The following is a 23,378-nucleotide window of genomic DNA, read 5'->3' on the forward strand; positions in this document are numbered from 1 at the left end:
GACCATAATTCTCTACTGACAGGAAGCCATGGTACTCAGACTAAGGCCCTTTAGTGAAGAGGGACCAGTGATTATGTGGGGTGCTGCATGTTCCACTTTTGTTTGCTAAATAACAGGATACTCTGGGGTGTCCTCATAATTCCATCATCGCCATTCACTCAGTGTACTTCACTAACTACCGACCTTGAACATTTTGAGTTGTTTCTAGCAAGGTAAATGAAAATGATGGAAGAAGATAATGACCCTCGATTGCATAAAACCCTTAGGGAAGATTAGTTTTATTAACCTGATGTCTGAGTCATCACAGGTACTGGTTTTGAAAGATGTCCTGTAATTTAGTTTTACAGGAGAGCATTCTTTTTGTTGTCTATACATTAGCAGTTGGGTAAGCAACGTTGCCCTTCATACTGAAGGGGTGCTGAAGAAAGGTTGGGAAAAAAGAGACATTTTATTATTATGCTTTTATTCTTCCTGATCCTCTCTTCCATTAGTCGAACTCTCAAGGACAGCAGTGGCATGCAAGCTTTGGAGGTACCAGTGAAAGGTGGCTCTGTTTAATTCAGAACAGAGGAGACAATGCATCCAGGTTAGCACGAAGGTGAAAAGGAGACAAATCTAATAGGAGACAATTGAAAATAGATCTCTTTGTGGCTACCACCCCGGACTGGGGACAAGTACTGCCTTGCGAAGAGGTTTTTACTTCATTGCTTCTGTTCACCTTAGGGGACAATGAGGTGGGTTAACATGACCCACAGAATTTCGGGAACGTGTTTACAGTCAGGAGATTGCATTTATTGCTATAGAAGTTAGACTTTGCTTTATCCTGAATTCTGTTATCCTTCATTATAGCTGGAAAAATGTAAAATGTCTCTTTTTACGTTGTCTTTGTCTTGAACATGATCATGGTCTTCTATTGGAATTTGTACCTCTGTGGGGCTTTTATTTTTTGAATTTTTTGGTCCTGGGGATTGAACCCAGGAACACTTAACCCCTGACCTGCATCCCCAGACCTTTTTCATATTTTTTTAGAGACAGGGCCTTGCTGAGTTGCCTTGGACTTTACTGAGTTGCTGAGACTGGCCTTGAACTTCTGATCCTCTTGCCTCAGCCTCCTGAGCTGCTGGGATTACAGACTTGTGCCACCATGCCCGGCTTTCTTACACATTTCTTGGTTTGTTTATTTGTAGGTGTTTTACAGTTTTAATATTGTGTGTCTAATATATAATTTCATTACCTTTCAAATTCATTTATGCTGATATGTGATGTAAATATCTAATTTGAATGACTTCTCTTCTGTTGCACTTTTAGTGCATGAGAGTTGCCAAATTGTTTCCTAAGAATTTCTTTGGATGTGTAGTAGATAATGTTCCAAAGTGTGATGTTTCTGGGTTTCTTAGTATTTTCTTTACTTGTGTCCAGTGGTTTTTTCCATAGGTCTTTAATTTTTCCTTTATTCATCTTGCAATAGCAGTGATCGCTCCAGAACCAGTATTTACCAGAACACGGGTGGGAGGCCTCTTCCTTGCTATCAACCTCTCCAGACTGCCCTATTTTGGGGTGTGTGTGGAGGGTCACTGAACTCCGTTGACCTTGCAGTTTTTAGGAATTGCACTCCATTTCTTAAGATTGTTTATTCTTAGTTTTCCTTCTTTCTCTGTTTTCTTTAGTATTTTAGAGGGAATTTGGCATAAATACTTTTAAGAGATTTATAACCAGATAACATTTTGAACAGAAAGTAAGAAATGAACCGCTAAATATTTCTCCTCAAATTCTCCCGTGTGTTTATACTCAAATGACACTTTCTAAAGGACTTTGAGAAAAAAAATTCAAGCCATAAATAAACTTTTAAGAATAATTAAGGAAATAAAAAAGAAATATCAAATGAGATTACTTCATTCTTATTTACCTCTTCTAAGCCTTTGACGTTTGCTAATATGGTTTTATCTTATTTTATTTTATTGAGTACTAGAGATTCAATCCAGGAGCACTTTACGACTGAGCTACATCCCCAATCCTTTTTATTTTTTATTTTGAGACAGGGTCTCACTAAATTGCCCAGGCAGGCCTTGCAATCCTCTTGCCTCAGCTTCCCAAATTGCTGGGAATTGCTGGGATGACAGGTGCATGCCACTGGGCCTAGCTTTTTTTTCTTTTTTAAATTTGATGTTATGAATGCCCTTTTGCTCTAGTGAATAGGTTCTATTGAGTTCTTTATTGAAAATTCTATTCAAGATTCAAATATTTTCATTAAATCTCTTTGGTATGTAGATGGCAGAAACCCTACTTGAATTACTTTAGGCTTAAAAGGTAATGTATTGGAAGAAAACAGGAGTATTTCACAAAATTTATGAAAGGGTATGTTTATTAAACCGTGGTGGGGAGAAGACCCGAGAACAACTGGCAGGAGCATTTTAATTTTTGTGTCATTTGATTTTTCTCTGTTTTATAAAATAACTGGTCTTTCTTCTCTAGTTTATATTGGCTTCTTCCATGTGGTGAGAGCACAGAATCTTGCCACATCCTAAATTTTCAAGAGGTAAAAACTCCCAATTCATGTTGCAAATATTTTAGGAGAATAGCTATGGTCTGATGGAGTTGGTAGGGCACGTGAAGTCAATATTTCCATTTAATCACCAATTATTGTCATTTAGAATAAAACAGTTGTGGGAGTTCTTTTAATTAATTATTTAGTAATATAGGATTCTATTTTGGTCAGAGAGCAGTACTAAATATTAACATTGAGGTACAATTCTGGAGTTTAAGTGCCCCATGAATGGGAACCAATCATGGATGTGGGACTTTTTAAAAAAAATTTATTTTTATAAAACTTGACCTTTCTAGGGCTGAATTAGATTGTAATCATTACCTGGGCTTGGTGGCACACACCTGGAATCCCAGTGGCTTGGGAGGCTGAGGCCGGAGGATCTCTAGTTCAGAGTCAGCCTCAGCAACCTAGTGAGGCCCTAAGCAACTCAGTGAGACCCTTTCTCTAAATAAAATATAAAAAAGGTCTGGGGATGTGGCTCAGTGGTTGAGTGCCCCTGAATTCAATCCTTGGTACCAAAAAAAAAAAAAAATTGTAATCATCAATACTACTACAGGTCCCCAAGTAATGAATACCCACCAAGGATTTTAAGAGATGTTACATATTTAATGCCATGATGATCATAGTGACTTTATGTAAGTACTTTAGGAAATTTTACGTTGTATTGTTCCCTGATGAATATTAACCATAGTTCTCATCAGTGATCAAAAAGAAATACAAAACATGAACTTGAAGTATCCTTTTCTTGTGGTGTGCATGATGCAGAGATTTTGTCAAGTCATATACTCTTAGGTTTACTTTAGCTGTCTATATCCCAAGTTGACCTATGTGATAAGGACTTTACGTATAGTAAAGATAAGGTATAGTACAAGAATTCAAGGTCCTAAAAATGCAGTGTGGATTATTGGGAGTTCCTTGTGAAAAGTTGGCACATATGGAGTTTATGGTTGAATGCTCTGATGCATAGATTTTTATTGTTTGCCACAAAATTCATGAGAACTCTCATTTTTTCAAGACTCCTTTTCACTCAGATTAGGGCTACTTTACTGGGGTCTGGTTAGTGGGTGGTTGTGTTTGGAATTGACATATGCCTATTTCAGTACTGGCCCTTTAACTTTCCTCCTGATCCTGGTTCTTTCTCCTCCTTTCAGAAAAACTAAGAGGATTGTATTTTCAAGATGACATTATATTAAGATAGATGAGGTCAACCTGACTTATTTTGAATTGTGGGTCAATGAAAAGTATACTTTGATTTTGTTCAAGCACTGACTAGGCCAGAAGATCCCAAAGTGTGATCTGGGGAACATTGACGCAGGGTCCCTGAGATCCTTTAAGAGTTCAAGTACAGCAATCATGTTTGAAGTTCTAAGATGATATTTGCTTTTTTCCCCTGCTAATTTTGTCACAAAAAGTGTACAGAAGAATTTTCTAGAGGCTACTTGATCCGTGATAATATCATTGCTCTTAATGTCTGTTGAATTGTGTGATTATGTGTTCTTGTGTTTTCTGTAACTTTATAAGGTAGTATTTTTAGGGAGTAAATATGCATTTCAGAGATAATTTCTATTTATTCTCCATTCTTTTATTTCTATTTTTGAGTTATACCTGTTCTAATCTAATTTCAGAAACACACATTAAATGATGTTTTTTTTTAGTCTCTAAATTTCTCTTGAGCCTAAGGGAAAACACAACCAGACATGTGTATACATTGTTTTCTTGTTTTACAATATATATAAAAATGTTTTCAACAAAAAAAACTTAAAAAATTTCAAGAACTATTATTACTTTATAAACATCTTGCTAAGATAAAAATGTATTTATAATATAGCTTTATTATATTTAAATGTATATTCATGCTCAAGAGAGAGAAATTAGAATTGTTTTCTCAACCCATGGTATAATGTTTATGCCTAAAGATGCTGAAATAAATACAAAACAGGCATACCAGAGAGTTGTCTGTCCCATGGAAGAGAATAATCTACTCCAAAGAAACTGTAAGAAATAAACAAAAGATATATCTAAAGCATATTTTCCTCAGCCTTATATGTGGCAATAATTATTTTGTCTTACAGTAAACATTTTTGAATTAGTATTATGATGTGTGATATTGGGACATGATTTTGAGACCAAGTAATTCAGAATTTTTAGAAAGAGCTATTACATGAGGACTATAGATAATCATATTGTTTTGTGTACTGGAAATTTGCTAAGAGATGAGACTTTAGGTGTTCTTAATCTCACACACACACACACACACACACATACACACACAAAGGTAGCTATGTGAGGAGCTACAACGTGGGCTTGATTGAAGTCATCATTTATCTATGTTGTGTATATCAAAATATGTATGCCTTAAATATATACAACAAAAATAAAATTAAAAAAACCCAAAGAATTGCATATTTAGAGGTAGATGTGATGAACTATTTAAAAGTTAAAAATTGCTTCCTTTTCCTTTTTTTGGTACTGGGGATTGAACCCAGGGGAACCACATCCCCAACCCTTTTTATATTTTATTTAGAGACAGGGTCTCACCGAGTTGCTTAGGGCCTCACTAGGTTGCTGAGGCTTTCTCTGAACTCTCAATCCTCCTGCCTCAGCCTCCAGAGTCACTGGAATGACAGGCAGGAGCCATTGTGCCTGGCACTAAAAATTGCTTCTTATAGACATTTAAGTTATGTATGGAAAAGCCATAGGAGCTTCTTATAGGGCAGTTTAGTGTGTTTCATTGGCTAGAGAAGCACACATTATTTTGTACATTTTATTTTACCTAATACTTTGATAAAAAGTCAGTAAAAATAATAATGGTGTTGTCACTTTCCAACAATAAATTAACTTACCGTAGCAGACATTAGGACTGAATGAACTTCATCTTATCTTCAGAAGTGTACGTTTGCCTAACAAATGAAGGAATCCACGGTAGTTGGACTTCCTGGTTTGCTTTCACTTACCTGGCATGAGCACCAGCTATTCAGCAAAGCAGATCTTTATGTGAATGCTGGACAGCAAATACAAGGGTGCTAAAATATAGAAATGTAGAATAAAATTTGCGAATCTCATGGTCTGTTTTGGAACAACTGTGCTGACAGTTGCGCTGATGGTGCACGATCAATGGTTGAGAAACATCTGCATTAACCTGCATCAAGGCAATGGCCCCAGACTCTACCATTAGTCATTGATTTCTTTATCACCAAGCACTTATAGCAAAGGGGGAAAAAGGTCAGTTTCTGCTGGGAGTGGTGGCGCACGCCTATAATCATGAGGATCGTAGGTTCAAAACCAGCCTCAGCAACTTAGTGAGGCTGTAAGCAACTTAGTGAGACCCTGTGTCGAAATAAAAAAAATAAAAAAATAAAAAGGGCCATGGATGTGGCTCAGTGGTTAAGTGCCCCAGGTTCAATCCTTGGTACAAAAAAAAAAATTAGTTTCACTTGAGAATATCCTTGATGAAACAGTAAAAGTATTAATTTCATGACATCTTGATACCTGAGTACATGTCTTTTTTAATATTCTGTGTGAAGAAATGGGAAGTATGCATGAAGCAGGTTTTTTCTGCATTCTAGGGAGCTATGGTTGTCCCATGGAAAAGTGTTTTGCAATTGTTTGAGTTGTGAGCTGAACTAGTCATGTTTTTCGTTGAACATTATTTTATTTCAAAGAGAACCTGATAGGCATGTATGATTATTTGGAGTTGGATATTTGGCAGAAAAATCTTTTCTGAAGTTAAAATGAGCTTTTACTTCAAGGAAAACAACCGATACTGTTTGTTAATAATTGAAAGTTTCAAGTGAAAATTAGAATTCTGGAAAACTTGTGTCTCCCACCATGAATTTAATAACTTCCCAATACTTAGACTTTTTGATGAGATTGGTGGTGAAATGAACAAATGTGATTTTTTTAATACTGTGTAATAAATATCTGCTTAACTTGTAAACTGAAATTTCCCAAATGACTGATGTTATGAAATCATTCATGGGGAAAAAATTCATTCAAGTTTCAAGTTAGACCAGTGTCTTTTAATGAAATGAGTCTGAAAATTGTGTTGACACGGTTTCAAATTCCACATTCAAACAAACTTTTAACCACCTGAGCTGAGTGTTGCTGTGGTGTCCAAGAACAATATACATGGTTATTTTAAAAAGCTCTAAAAATATTCCTCCCATTTCAAATTATATATACATGTGTATGAGAGAGATTTGTTTTTCCATAAATCTTAGCATTTTCAGCATTTTTTCTTTATTGAGAATTTTCTTTTTAAGTAAAGGGCTTCTTGAACATAAACGTTATGATACAAGAAATGGATGGTCTGATAGCCAAAATGGCTGACAAGTGACTAATGGTTAGGTACGTAGTGGTAGGTATACAGTTGAGATCTAGACAAAGGGATGATGCACATTCAGGCAGGATGAAGGGGGGTAGATTTCATCACACTATTCAGAATGGTGTATAATTTTAAATATAGGAATTGTTGATTTCTGAAAATTTCCATTTAATATTTTGACCTCAGGCAACTGAAACCTTAGAAAGCAAACCCATAGATTAGGGGAGACTATTTCTTATGTCACAGATGGCATCATCACGTTGGTATACAGGAAGAGCAAATAACAATGCAGATGAAAATGACTTGATTTTCATAAAATTAGCATTACATTAACATGAACCTAAAAAAAAATACACATTTTTTATGAGAGGAACTTTCAAAGACAGGCCATAAAAGTTCAGTTTAAAAAATAAGTTTAAATTTTTCTGCAAGGTTGAAATGATCACAACGGCCTCTTTGATGAAGTGGTCGGTCACCTGAGTGTTTAAAACAGCCTCTGCCAGTTTCTTGTGATTAGTGGCACCAAAATTCCTTCAGGCCAGAGCTCAAGAGTAGCACAACATATGGCCACATCAAGACATCTGTTCTGGTTTCCTAAGGGCACCCTTGATTAGATGTTTCCTTTTCACTCCCTTTTCCATTTTTCTTCCTTTAGTGCAACCCAGATCTGCACCTGGCCACAGCCTACCTGCTCACATTATGTAGCTTTAGCCACAGCGCTTCCACATCCGGGTCCTTATTATGCTTCACCAGGGAGTGCTCCAAAGGTTGGATATTTACTGATTGCCCATTATATGCTTCCTTTCACCTGGAGCCATCTTTCCCCACCCCCGCTCAAGTACTCCCACTGCTGCATCACTGCCTGTCACTGATTGTCTTTGAAGGTCAAGTCAAAATCCCATCTCCACCTTAGAATCTTAAAAGTTACAGCCATAGTGCACAATGAGTGCTCAGTTAGTATGGGAAAAACATTAAATTTGTGGGTAGAAGGTAAGAACAGAAAACGTGTTCGAATTGATGGCAGCACGTTGTGCAAGAAAGCATCAAGCCTCTGTGAAAAACGTGAGCAAGGGATCCCCTGAAATGAGGGATGCCAAGTCATTCATTATTTGCAAGTAAGGAATAAGTATACAGATTCAAAGAATAGGTTGGGACTGAAAAAACATCAAAATGACTGGAGAGAGCACATCTGCAGAGTTAAAGAAGTTGATGAAGTAGAAAGGATGTACCATCCAAAACAAGAATTCAGTTGCCACGAAACTGGGTCTTTCTGCAAAAAGATGTTCCATAGAACCTACATTCATTAAAGTACAAGGAGGGTGTTAAACATGGAAGGACAGATTAACTCCGGGAATATGCGGCAGCGCTGTACTTGATAGAGTCAAGTGTAATGTACAGAGCAAAGAGCCCACGCATTCTCTGAAGAAAAATGGAAACTATCTGCCTGTATTCTGCCAACACAGAAAGTGATTATGGAATGGTTCAACCAATGTTTCATCCCAGAAGTGAAAAAAAAAATACTTGGAACCAGAAGAGTTGGAATTTGAAGTGTTATTAATAATAGACAATGCACCTGGCCATCCTGAATCTGTTTGCTACGAAGATGAAAAAGTTGAGGTTTTTTATGTGTGTGTGTGTGTATAAATTTTTTTCCTGGCTCTACCACTGAGTTACATCCCCAGCCTTTTAAAATGTAATATATTATAATTATTATTATTATTTTAAATTATTTTTGGTGCTGGGGATTGAACCCAGGGGCATTTAACCACTGAGCCACATCCCCAGCCTTTTTTATGTTTTATTTAGAGACAGGGTTTCGCTGAGTTGGTGAGGCTGGCTTTGAACTTGTGATCCTCCTGCCTCAGCCTCCCAAGCTGCTAGGATTATAGGCATGTGCTACCACGCCCAGCCTTAAATTTAATTTTGAGAAAGGGTTTTACTAAGTTGCCAAGGATGACCTTGAACTTGTGGTCCTCCTGCCTCTACCTTCCTGGTCACTGCAATTACAGACAGGTGCCATATGCTTAACTTCAGGTTATAGTTTTATCTGCAAACACAATCTCACTGCTTCAGAGCCTTGAGCAGGGCATTATTCAGTTTGTAAAGGTCACATATATACTCCCTGGAACTTGATCACTGTTGATCAGCAATTGATACAACCCCTAATCTGGACACAGTGTAGTGTTGAAATCCTTCACTGTTGCCGACAGTGACTTGCCAATAAGCTTGATAAAGAAGTGGAGGAGCTTGTTGAAGACCGTCAAAAACTGTTAACAAAAGAGGAATTGGAAGAACTCGTTGACTCATCTACAGAGGAAGAGGAAGGTGAAGAAAAAATAGAAGCAGAACCAGCAACGTGTACTTTGCCAAATTTGCCGAAGTGTTTTGAATGGCAGGTGTTAAAGGACAGAATGTTGGACTGTGATTCTGTGTTGGAATGAAACATTCAAGTCTCCTACAAGATCACCAAAACATCACTAATTCTGCAGCAGTCCTTTGATGGGTTAAAACAAGATAGCTTCTCTTTTAAAAAATTTGTTTTAATTAGTTATACATGACGTAGAATGTACTTTGATACGTCATATGTAATGGAGTATAATTTCTCATTCTCCTGGTTATACATGATGTAGAACCCCACTGGTCATATAGTTATATATGTACATAGGGTAATAATGTCTGATTCATTCTACTATCCTTCCTACCCCCATACCCCTCCCCTCTCTTCACTCCCTTCTACCTAAAGTAACTCTATTCTTCCCTGCCCACCCCCCCCATTGTGAATTGCCATGGGCATAGCAGAGAATACATTTGGCCTTTGGTTTTTTGGAATTGGTTTATTTCACTTAGTATGATATTCTCTAGCTCCATCCATTTACTGGCAAATGTCATAATCATTCTTTTTTTTTTTTTTTTCTACAGTGCTAGGGATCGAACTCAGGGCCTTGTGCTTGCAAGGTGAGCACTCTACTAACTGAGCTATCTCCACAGCCCCATAATCATTCTTTTTTTTTTTATTGTAAACAAATGGGATACATGTTGTTTCTCTGTACATGGCGTAAAGGCATACCATTTGTGTAATCATAAATTTACATAGGGTAATGATGTTTGATTCATTCTGTTATTTTTTCCCTTCCCCCCCACCCCTCCCACCCCTCTTTTCCCTCTATACAGTCCTTCCTTCCTCCATTCTTACCCCCCTCCCTAACCCTAACTCTGACCCTAACACTAACCCCTCCCACCCCCCAGTATGTGTCATCATCCACTTATTAGCAATATCATTCGTCCTTTGGTTTTTTGAGATTGGCTTATCTCACTTAGCATGATATTCTCCAATTTCATCCATTTGCCTGCAAATGCCATAATTTTATCATTCTTTATGGCTGAGTAATATTCCATTGTATATATATACCACAGTTTCCTTATCCATTCATCAATTGAAGGACATCTAGGTTGGTTCCACAATCTGGCTATTGTGAACTGAGCAGCTATGAACATTGATGTGGCTGTATCGCTTTAGTATGCTGATTTTAAGTCCTTTCGGTATAGGCCAAGGAGTGGGATAGCTGGGTCAAATGGTGGTTCCATTCCAAGTTTTCTAAGGAGTCTCCACACTGCATTCCAGAGTGACTGCACTAATTTGCAGCCCCACCAGCAATGTATGAGTGTACCTTTCTCCCCACATCCTCGCCAACACCTGTTGTTGCTTGTATTCTTGATAATCGCCATTCTAATTGGGGTGAGATGGAATCTTAGGGTGGTTTTGATTTGCATTTCTCTTATTACTAGAGATGTTGAACATTTTTCCATATGTTTGTTGATTGCTTGTAGATCTTCTTCGGTGAAGTGTCTATTCATTTCCTTAGCCCATTTGTCGATTGGATTATTTGCATTCTTGGTGTAGAGTTTTTTGAGTTCTTTATAGATTCTGGAGATTAGTGCTCTATCTGAAGTATGATTGGCAAAGATTTTCTCCCACTCTGTGGGCTCTTTCTTTGCATTGCTGATAGTTTCCTTTGCTGAGAGAAAGCTTTTTAGCTTGAATCTATCACAGTTATTGAGTTTTGCTTTTATTTCTTGTGCTATGGGAGTCCTGTTGAGGAAGTCTGGTCCTAAGCTGACATGTTGAAGCTCTGGACCTAATTTTTCTTCTATAAGATGCAAGGTCTCTGGTCTGATTCCGAGGTCCTTAATCCATTTTGAGTTTAGTTTCGTGCATGGTGAGAGATATGGGTTTAGTTTCATTCTGTTGCATATGGATTTTCAATTCTCCCAGCACCATTTGTTGAAGAGGCTATCTTTTCTCCATTGCATATTTTTGGCACCTTTGTCTAGTATGAGAAAATTATATTTATTTGGGTTTGTGTCCGTGTCCTCTATCTTTACCATTGATCCACCTTTCTATTTTGGTACCAATACTATGCCGTTTTGTTACCATTGCTTTGTAGTAGAGTTGAAGATCTGGTATTGCAATACCCCCTGCTTCACTCTTTCTGCCAAGGATTGCTTTAGCTATTCTGGGTTTTTTATTCTTCCAGATGAATTTCATAATCGCTTGCTCTATTTCTGTAAGGTACATCATTGGGATTTTAATTGAAATTGCATTGAATCTGTATAGCACTTTTGGTAGTATGGCCATTTTGACAATATTAATTCTTCCTATCCAAGAACATGGGAGATCTTTCCATCTTCTAAGGTTTTCTTGAATTTCTTTCTTTAGTGTTCTGTAGTTCTCATTGTAGAGGTCTTTCACCTCTTTTGTGAGATTGATTCCCAAGTATTTTATTTTTTTCGAAGCTATTGTGAATGGAGTAGTTTTCCTGATTTCTCTTTCTGAAGATTCATCGCTTATGTATAAAAATGCCTTAGATTTATGTGCATTGATCTTATATCCCGCTACTTTACTGCATTCACTTATGAGATCTAAAAGTTTTCTGGTGGAATTTCCTGGTTCCTCTAAGTATATAATCATATCATCAGCAAATAGGGATAGTTTGAGTTCTTCTTTTCCTATTTGTATCCCATTAATTTCTTTGGTCTGTCTAATTGCTCTGGCTAGAGTTTCAAGGACGATATTGAAAAGAAGTGGTGAAAGAGGGCATCCCTGCCTTGTTCCACTTTTTAGGGGGAATGCTTTCAGTTTTTCACCATTTAGAATGATATTAGCCATGGGCTTAGCGCAGATGGCCTTTACAATGTTAAGGAATGTTCCCACTATCCCTATTTTTTCTAGTGTTTTGAGCATGAAGGGGTGATGTATTTTATCAAATGCTTTTTCTGCATCTATTGAAATAATCATGTGATTCTTGACTTTAAGTCTACTGATATGGTGAATTACATTTATTGATTTCCTTATGTTGAACCAACCTTGCATCCCTGGGATGAAACCCACTTGATCATGGTGCACTATCTTTTTATTATGTTTTTGTATGCAATTTTCTAAAATTTTGTTTAGAATTTTTGTGTCGATGTTCATTAAGGATATTGGTCTGAAATTTTCTTTCCTCGATGTGTCTCTGTCTGGTTTAGGTATCAGGGTAATATTGGCTTCATAGAATGAGTTTGGGAGGGTTCCCTCCTCTTCTATTTTATGGAATACTTTGAGAAGTATTGGAATGAGCTCTTCTTTGAAGGTTTTGTAGAACTCGGCTGAGAACCCATCTGGTCCTGGACTTTTCTTTGTTGGTAGGCTTTTGATGACTTCTTCTATTTCATTACTTGAAATTGGTTTATTTAAATTGTGTATGTCCTCCTCGTTCAGTTTAGGCAATTCATATGTCTCTAGAAACCTGTTGATGTCTTCAAAATTTTCTATTTTGTTGGAGTATACATTTTCAAAATAGCTTCTAATTATGTTTTGTATTTCAGTTGTGTCTGTTGTGATATTTCCTTGTTCATTCCAAATTTTAGTGATTTGGGTTTTCTCTCGTCTTCTCTTTGTTAGTGTGGCTAAAGGTTTATCAATTTTGTTTATTTTTTCGAAGAACCAACTATTTATTTTGTCAATTTTTTGTATTGTTTCTTTTGTTTCAATTTCATTGATTTCAGCTCTGAGTTTAACTATATCCTGTCTTCTACTACTTTTGGTGTTGGTCTGTTCTTCTTTTTCTAGGGCTTTGAGCTGTAGTGTTAGGTCGTTGATTTGTTGAGTTTTACTTCTTTTTTTAAATGAGCTCCATGAAATAAATTTTCCTCTAAGTACTGCTTTCATTGTGTCCCAGAGATTTTGATATGATGTTTCTTTGTTCTCATTTACCTCTAAGAATTTTTAATTTCCTTCCTAATATCTTCTGTTATCCATTCATCATATAATAGCATATTGTTTAATCTCCAGGTGTTGGAGTAGTTTCTGTTTTTTACTCTTTCATTTATTTCTAACTTCAATCCATTATGATCTGATAGAATACAAGGTAGTGTCTCTATCTTCTTGTATTTGCTAACATTAGATTTGTGGCATAATATATGGTCTATTTTAGAGAAGGATCCATGTGCTGCTGAGAAGAAAGTGTATTCATTCTTGGTTGGATGGTATATTCTATAAATGTTTGTTAAGTCAAAATTATTGATTTTGTTATTGAGATCTCTGGTTTCTTTGTTCAATTTTTGTTTGGAAGATCTGTCCAGTGGTGAGAGAAGTGTGTTAAAATCACCTAGTATTATTGTGTTACGGTCTATTTGGTTTCTGGATTTGAGAAGGATTTGTTTGACATACATGGATGAGCCACTGTTTGGGGCATAGATGTTTATGATTGTTATATCTTGCTGATTTATGGTTCCCTTAAGCAGTATGAAATGTCCTACTTTATCCCTTCTGACTAACATTGGCTTGAAGTCCACATTATCTGAAATGAGGATGGATACTCCAGCTTTTTTGCTGAGTCCATGTGCATGGTATGTTTTTCCCCATCCTTTCACCTTTAGTCTATGGGTATCTCTTTCTATGAGGTGAGTCTCTTGCAGGCAACATATTGTTGGATCTTTCTTTTTAATCCAATCTGCCAGTCTATGTCTTTTGATTAATGAATTCAGGCCATTAACATTCAGGGTTATTATTGAGATATGATTTGTATTCCCGGTCATTTGGTTCATTTTTAAAATTTTATTTATTTATTTATTTATTTATTTATGTTTTTGACACACCTTGGTTCCGCCTTTATTTTACAGTTCCTTTAGGATAATTCCTCCCTTTGCTGATTTGCTTCTTTATTTTTTATCTCTTCCTCATGGCATATTTTGCTGAGAATGTTCTGTAATGCTGGCTTTCTTTTTGTAAATTCTTTTAGCTTTTGTTTATCATGGAATGATTTTATTTCATCGTCAAATTTGAAGGTAAGTTTTGCTGGGTATAAGATTCTGGGTTGGCATCCATTTTCTTTCAGAGCTTGAAAAATATTGTTCCAGGCCCTTCCAGCTTTTAGGGTCTGGATTGAAAAATCTGCTGATATCCGTATTGGTTTCCCCCTGGAATGTAATTTGGTTCTTTTCTCTCACAGCCTTTAAAATTCTGTCTTTATTTTGTATGTTCGGTATTTTCATTATAATGTGCCTTGGTGTGGGCCTGTTGTAATTTTGTGTATTTGGAGTCTTATAAGCCTCTTGGACTTGATTTTCCATTTCATTCTTCAGATTTGGGAAATTTTCTGATATTATTTCATTGAATAGATTGTTCTTTCCTTTGGTTTGTTTCTCTAAACCTTCCTCAATCCCAATAATTCTCAAATTTGGCCTTTTCATGATATCCCATAGTTCTTGAAGATTTTGTTCATGATTTCTTACCATCTTCTCTGTTTGTTCAACTTTGTTTTCAAGGTTAAATATTTTGTCTTCAGTATCTGATGTTCTGTCTTCCAGGTGTTCTATCCTATTGGTTATGCTTTCTATGGAGTTCTTAATTTGGTTAATTGTTTCCTTCATTTCAAGGATTTCTGTTTGGTTTTTTTTTTTTCAGTATCTCTAACTCTTTATTGAAATGATCTTTTGCTTCCTGTATTTGCTCTTTTAACTGTCGATTGGTGCGATCATTCAATGCCTGCATTTGCTCTTTCATCTCATCATTCAGTGCCTGCATTTGCTCTTTCATCTCATTTGCTTCCCTGATCATTTTAATTATGTACATTCTGAACTCCCTTTCTGTCATTTCTTCTGCCATGCTATCGTTGGATTTTATTGATGTAACATCTAGATTTGTTTGGGGCATTTTCTTCCCTTGTTTTCTCATATTGTTCAGGAATCAGTGGATCATTAAGATATTGCAGATTTCCTCTATTGACTTATAATGTCCCTGAAGATTGCTAGTATATCCCCTCTTATCCTTCAGTAACCTGAAGTCTTGGAGGAAGTTGATAATGCGGTGCTCCAGAAGGAAGCTGCCTCTCTAGGGTTGGTGACCCTCAGGTGGAGTATATTCCCTGATAGTGGGCAGAGGTGCCTCCACTTGTTGACCAATGGTCATCCAAAAGGGAATTAGGCTGCGGGTTGAGGCAAGGCCTATTTGAGCCTGTGTCTCTGGTTTTACCGTCCTTGTGTTAAAACCTCACCCGGCAGGGAAGACTCACCCGGTGGGGAGTTCTTGCTGGTCAGTTCCCCTCCTAGAGGTTCCCCTCAGTCCACAACTACTGCCTGGGCTGGGCTGTCTTCCTCTGCAACGTTCCCAGGGGCCCGGACCTACCTCCTGGGCCTGGGAGCCTCACCCTTTGCAGATGAGTCTCCTTAGGCTGCCTCTCCTCAGAGAATCTGCCCGCACATCCTGGAACCTTCACTCCGCCCCTAGGCGTGTCTCTGTGCGGCTCTTCCACCAAGAAGCCGCCTATGTCCTGGGACCCTGCTCTGCACCAAATTGCCTGGTTATGCGGCCCCTCCTCTGAGCCGCCACCTGGAGCCCCGTACAATAGCTCCAAGACCCAGAGACCCGCCACACACCTACTCCTCTGGACAGTCACCTGGTGTTACAACGCAGTCACTAGGAGTCCAAGCAACTCACTTTGCCTCTCCTCCTCCCGTCAACCGCCCGTAGTCCTAGGCAGTCACTCCAAGTCCCAGTGTCCCGCCCTGTTCCTCCTCCTCCTCAGGGTAACCCCCCGGGTGTTCAGGAGCGGTGGCTCGGAGACCAAGCGACCCACCGCGCTCCTCCTCCAGGCAACCCCCCGGTGTTCTGGAGCGGTCGTTCTGAGTCCAAACAGCTCTCCATGCAGCTCCTCCTCTGGCAACCGCCTGTGGCTCTGATGCAGTCACTCCTAGATCAAGCTACCTGCCGCGCTCCTCCTCTTCCTCTGGGCAACCCCCCGGTGTTCAGAAGTGGTCGCTCTGAGTCCAAACAGCTTGCCACGCAGCTCCTCCTCAGGCAGGTGCCTGGAGCCCCAGTGGTTGCTCTGAGTCCAAGCGCTGTGCTGAGCCACCTCCTCTATGATGATCCCACCGTGTTTACCGCTCCAGCGGGGTGGAGGGGCGTCTCACTGGGCAACTGTACTTCACAAAGTTCCCTGTGTTCCGGGGCTACCGCCCCATCCGGGACGCCTCCCCAACAGGAGAGACTCACCCGGCGGCTTTGAGTTGGTCCCAAGTCTCTCACTATCTCCTCTTTTGAATCCTGCATCCTGGAGCAATATGAAATGCAGCCGCCCTCTAGTCCGCCATCTTGAAATCCCTTCTCATTCTTTTTTAAGGTTGAGTAATATTCCATCATATATATATATTATATATATATATAATATATATATATCTCACATTTTGTTTATCCATTCATTTGTTGAAGGGCTTCTAGGTTGCTTCCACAGTTTAGCTATTGTGAATTGAGCTGCTATAAACATTGATGTGGCTGCCTCACTGTAGTATGCTGATTTTAAGTCCTTTGGGTATAAACTGAGGAGTAGGATAGCTCGATCAAATGGTGGTTCCATTCCTAACGTTCTGAGGAATCTCCATACTGCTTTCCAGAGTGGCTGCACTAGTTTGCATTCCCACCAGTAACGCACCAGTGTGCCTTTTCCCCCACATCCTCACCAATGTTTGTTGTTTGTATTTTTTTTAATAAAAAAATTATATTTACTTAGAAGCATTCAGAATGTCAACAAACATCTGCAACTTTTTTTTTGCAATTAGAGTGGTAGTCACTTAACAGAACAATAATTTCGTATAAGCTGCATCAGAGACAACTGAAGATGAAAAACTACTGTCCCCAAATATAACTAACTTGTGCTGTGCACCCACAAGAACCTGCTTTAAATTTCCATGCCAATTTACAACCCCCATACTGTGCCAGGCAAGGTTGGTGGCTATTGAAAATACCACAGGACAGGGCTATCCAAAGACACATTTGAAAGTGTGTTAACTATAGAAAAAAAGACACTGTACAGTTCAAAAACAAATCTTACACAGCTTTACATGCCATTTTTTTTCTTTAAAGGAGTGAGTTGTGCACAGGGAGGGTTAAATGCTTTATAGACAATAAAGATAAACTATGCAAGAACCAACTTATCCATCATCACCTTCCTCCTCTTCCTCGCTTTGTTCAGCCTTGACCACTCCCTTTTCCGCTTGTCAGGTCTTCCTTTGGCTCCATGGGCAGCAGTGTCCGCTTTGCATTTTCCTTTGGGTTCAGCAGCTTTCCTTTCCTAAGGCTGCTTGTGACTCCGCAGCAGTGTGACTCCACACCGCTCCCAGTTTCTTTGCAACATCACCCTTGGACGGGCCGGAGTGTTCTTTGATTTCGGGGCAATACTCAGAACAGAACAAGAAGGCGACCGCAGAGGCCTCTTGGGTGCCCTGGGGTCCTTGACCTTGTTTTTGTTCCCCTTTAGGAGGGAGATAGGTTTTCCTTTCTCTTTCTTAGCAGGCCTTGGCAGCCTGTGCCATGGCTTCCGATGTTCGTTTCTCTTTGGCAGACAGGGTCTCCCACCTCTCTGAGCACTGCTTAGAGAACTCTGAGGAGATGACTGACGCATCTGGGTGCTGCTTCCTGTGCTCCTCCCGGAGAGTTTGCACAAAGAATGCATATGATGACATTTTGTCTCTTGGCCTCTTAGGATCTCCTTTGCCCATCTTTAGCTGTTTTTCCCCAGCGAGGCATAGTGTCGCCCAGGGTCCATCTGGCTCTCACTTGCCCTGGTGCTGTCTCTGTGGAGATCAGTGTATGTCCTCCTGGTTCAGTTTAGGTAATTCATATGCTTCCCTGATCGTTTTAATTACGTACATTCTGAACTCCCTTTCTGACATTTCTTCTGCTGTGCTGTCATTGGGTTTTATTGATATAGCATCTAGGTTTGTTTGGGACATTTTCTTCCCTTGTTTTCTCATATTGGTCAGCTGTCAGTGGGACCCTGAGATATTGCAGATTTCCGCTATTGGCTTATAGTGTCCCTGTAGATTTCCAGTGTATCACCTCCCACCCTTCAGTAGCCTGAAGTCTTGGAGGAACTTGATAATGCAGTGCTTCCGAAGAAAGCTGCCCCTAGCCCCCTACTGTTTCCAGGACTTGGAGCTGGTTCTGTGCGGAAAGGCTCTCACTGGGGGCCTGCACCGTGCAGCTGGCCGTGTGGGAGGAGCCCACTGCCGGAGTGTGCAAGGCTACCTGGGGAAGACTCTAGCTGCCCTGCCCTGCTCTGATAAGCTGCCCCTATCTGTGCCTGCCGCCCAGGCCGGGCTTTACCCGGTGGGCGAGACTCACCCGTGGTTCTATTTTAGTCTGAGTCTCTCAATGCCTCCCCTTCTTGAGTCCTGGGTTCTGGAGTGACTGGAGATGCAGTCACCCTCTAGGCCGCCATCCTGGATTGCCCCGTGGAAAGACCCTGCGGTTGGAAGGGGCAGGGCCGCCTGGAGAAGTCTCTGGCTGTCCTGCCCTGATCCCAGAGGCTGCTTGCAGATTGGAGCTCTCCGTTGGCTAGGGACTTATGGCTGGCTCTATGTAGAAAGGCTCTCACTGGGGGGCCTGCTCCGAGAAGCTGGAGAAGCTGGCCGTGTGGGAGGGGCCCAGCGCCAGAGTGCGCAGGGCTGCCTGGGAAAGACTCTAGCTGCCCTGCCCTGCTCCGATAAGCCACCTCTATCTGGGCCTGCCACCCGGGCCGAGCTTTACCCGGTGGCCGAGACTCACCTGTGGCTCTATTTTAGTCCGAGTCTCTCAATGCCTCCCCTTCTTGAATCCTGGGTTCTGGAGCGACTGGAGATGCAGTCACCCTCTAGGCCGCCATCTTGGATCGCCCCATTTCTTAATTATAGTGTTCAGATACACATTTTGGTCTGATTTTTGTGACAATTTTTTACAATATGCAGGAAAACTTACATTTTGAATCTCTTCTGCTATAACCATCCAGACAGCTCTCCATTGATTCATAGAAAAATGTTTAGCTTGTCGTTTAGACTTTTCAAGAAGAAAAAGTTGCCATTCATTCATTGCCAGACCTCTGTCAGGAGGTAGGCTAGGGAATCACACAATCTCACATGGCATATTGATATTATTGTGTTTTATGGGTGAGGAAGTTGTAGGCCGTAAGACTCGTTTGAAGGTCTTTGATGGGAGTGTGGGTGTTGGTGGTGGGGACTAACACAAACCCAAGGATTTACTTATCAAAGGTGTCTGAAGTTGGGGGGACTAGATGGCAGGGGCCGGGGAGGCCTTTGTGCCGCTTATTGAGGTGGTGAAGACCAGACCTAGGGTTGTGACTGAGATAATGCCGAGGAAACAGGATACTAGTGATTTCCAAGGAAGAATGGACAGAACATCTCGATTGATGAGTCATGGAGGGTGAGGAGAGGGAGAGGTGTATGCTGCACAGAAAGACTTCTGAGGAATAAGCTAGTTTTAAAAATGATGTCGTTTTACTTTCCCACTGTAACTTTTTTATTTTTGGTACTGGGGATTGAACTCACGGGCACTCGACCACTGAGCCACATTCCCAGCTCTATTTTATATTTTATTTAGAGACAGGGTCTCACTGAGTTGCTTAGCGCCTCGCAGTTGCTGAGACTGGCTTGGAACTTTTCATTTTCTTGTCTCAGCCTCCTGAGTTGCTGGGATTATAGGTGTGCGCCACCTGTAACTTGTTTTTTATTGAGGGTAAAATTCATGTAACACAAAATGTAGCCATTTCAGAGTAGATAATTCAGTAGAACTTTTTTATGCCCACAATGTCCTGCCACTGCTACCTCTATCTATTTCTGAAACATTTCCATTACCTCAAGGGGAAACCCTGTGCCCAATAAGTCTCTTCATATTATTACTTCCCACAGACTCCAGAGAACACTGCTTTTTTGTTTCTTTGGATTTATTCATTCTTGGATATTTCATGTAATTTGTGACCTTTTGTGTTTGGCTTTTCTCACTTGGCATAACGTTTTTCAGAATCATCTGTGTTGTATAATGTTACCATACTTAATTCTTTTATGGCTGAATAATATTACATTATAAGGATATTACTTCATTTTGTCAGTTCATCCATTGATTACCATTGGGCTTGTTTCTAACTTTTGGTATTGGAAATAGTGCTATTTAAAAATGTCCAGCTGTTGGAGTACTCTTAGATTTATGTATGGGAGTGCAGTTGCTTGGTCATATGGTCACTCCATGTTGAACGTTTTGAAGAACCATCAAACTGTTTTCCACGGCAGCTGTACCGTTTCACTTCATATCAGCAGTAAGTTCAGATTTCTTCACATCCATGACAACGCAGCCATTCATGAGGTATGCAGCAGTATCCCATTGGGGATTTGCTTTGCATTTCCCTAAGAACTAATGATGCTGAGCATCTGTTGATGTGTTTGTTGGTCATTTGCATATCTTCTTTGGAGATATAACTATTCAAGTTCCTTGCCTATTCTTTAATTACTTTTTTTGTTTTTCTTCGAGGTAGGGGATCAGTCCTTTTGGCTGCAGATTCGTAAACTGTTCTTTGTATATTTTGGCTACTCAACCTTCAAAGACATATGGCCTTTATCATATATATGATTCATACATTTATTCTATTAGTAGCTTGTCTTTTCAATCTCTTACAGTATTCTGACATGAGAAATAGTTTTAAATTTAGATTACTCCAGTTTACATATGTCTTCTTTTGTTGCTTGTGTTTTTTGTTACATACCTAAGGAACTACTGCCCATGCCAAATCATGAAGCTCAGCGCTTAGGTTTTGCTCTAAGTGTTTTGTAATTGTAGCTGTTACATTTAGATTTCTGACCCACTGTGAGCTCATGCTTGTAGGTGGGTGAGGTAGGTATACTGCTTTGTCCTTTCCTATGTGTATATTCAGTTGTCTCATCACTGTTTGTTGAAAAGACTGTACATTCATCATTAGATATTTTGGAATTCTTGCTAAACTCAGTTAACCCTAAGTGTGAACGTTTATTCTGAACTCTCAATTCTGTTCCATTCATCTACATGTCATTTCTTTGACCAGTCCCATCCTATCTTGGTTAGTATAACTTTGTGTAGTAAGTTTTGTAATCAGGAAATGTAACTCATCCAACTTTGTTCTTTTTTTTTTTTTTTTTTTTTTTTTTTTTTTTTTTTTTTTTTTTTTTTTTGTGGTACCGGGGATTCAACTCATGGGCACTTAACCACGAAGCCACATCCCCAGCCCTTTTTTGTATTTTATTTGGAGACAGTGCCTGACTGAGTTGCTTAGTGCCTCACTTTTGCTGAGGCTGGCTTTAAACTCTCAATCTTGTCTCAGCCACTGGAGCTGCTGGGATTATTGGTGTTCAGCCTGCATTTTTGTTTTGTGTATTCACATACCAGTGCAACTGCATATGATCTTGAGAGTCACCTTTTCCATTTTGTAACAAAGGTCACTGGGATTTGGATACAGATTGTATTAAATCTGTCCATGGCTTTGGGTGTATCCCCTTAACAATCTTAAGACTATATCATTGAAGGATGTGTTTCCATTTATTTAGGTCTTCTTCAGTTTTCATCAGTGATGCTTCCTAATTTTAAGTATACATGATCTTTTACATCTTTGGTTTAATTTTTCTTCAGTAATTTATACTTTTTGATTTATTTTCTTAATTACTTTTACGGATTTTCTGTTGCATGCATATAGAAATTCACTGAATTTTGTGTGTTGATCTTGTGTCCTGCAATTTTGCTAAATTAGCTTTTCAACTGAAAATACTCTTGGTGTATTTTTTAGGATTTTTCTCTATATAAGATCATTTCATCTGTAAACAGAATTTTATTTCTCCCATTTTGATTTTGAAGACATTTATTTTTATTTCCTCTGTTTAGAAATTCCAGTAAAATGTTGAATAGGAATGGACATTCTGGTCTTATTCGTGATCTTGAGGGGAAAGCATTCATTCTTTCACAATTGAGTATATTAGCTTTGGGGGGCTTTTTCCAACAATTGTTATTTAACATGTAGAGAAATTTCCCTTCTTTCACTATTTTATGAAGTATTTTTATCATTAAGCATTGTTGAATTTTGCTAAAGTTTTACATGCATCAATTGAGTGACCAAGTGTTTTTCCTTTCATTCTCTTAAATTGGTATATCATATTTGATTGATTTGTGTATGTTGACTTCCTCTAGCGTTTCTAGGGTAAGTCCCTCTTGGCCATGATATGGAATCCTTTTAGTGAATTGATGTCTTGTCTTTGCTCATAGTTTGGAGAGGACTTTTGTATCTGTGGTCACACAGATAGTGATCTCTAGTCTTGTTTTCTTCTGCCATCTTTATCTGGCTTTCGTGGATGGGTAACAGTGGCTTTGCAGACTGAGTTCAGAAGTGTTCTCTCTTTTGTTTTTGGAATATTTTGAGAAGAATTCTTAATAGTTCCTCAGATGTTTGGTAGGAAGCATTATGGTTCTTGATTTTCCCTTCTTGTTAGGATGTTTTGATTGTAGATTCAGTATCTTCACTTCATGTAGGTCTAGTCAGATTTTGTATTTTTTATAGTGTCCATTTTAACAGTTTTTATTTTTTTGACAATTTGTTCATCTCATCTATGTCATCTAACATGAGGGAGTACAATTGTTTTTAGTATTTTCCTTTCTGTTTATTTCCTGTTTGTTTATTTAAACATTTGAATGTTGGTTTCATTGACTCTATTATTTTTCGATTCTCTATTTCTTTTATTCGGTCTTTGCCTTTTGGTTAGATTATTGAATTAATTCACTTTAAGTATTATTGTTGATGTAGTCCAATTAATGGCTACCATATCACTTTTTATTCTATATTTCTTGTATTATTATTTTTTGGTTTCTCTATTTCTCCTTTACTTGTCATTTGCATCAGGTGAAAGGTAGTTTTATAATTTTTTAATGATATTTTGAATATATTTTTGATTTCTTTCTTTTTTTTTAAGAGAAGAAAGAAGAAAAAGGCATGTTATACTGTGTTTTTTTTTTTTTTTTTTTTTTTTTTTGTTTGGGTGCTGGGGACCAAACCCAGGGCCTTAGTGCTTACAAGGCAAGCACTCTACCAACTGAGCTATCTCCCCAGCCCCTATACTGTGTTTTTAAGTACATAGTTATCCTTTTAGGTACTCTTTCCTTTTTGGTGTGGTTTTAATTTCCTTCATTGC

Source organism: Sciurus carolinensis, chromosome X (genome assembly GCF_902686445.1).
Source record: "Sciurus carolinensis chromosome X, mSciCar1.2, whole genome shotgun sequence".
Classification (NCBI taxonomy): Eukaryota; Metazoa; Chordata; class Mammalia; order Rodentia; family Sciuridae; genus Sciurus; species Sciurus carolinensis.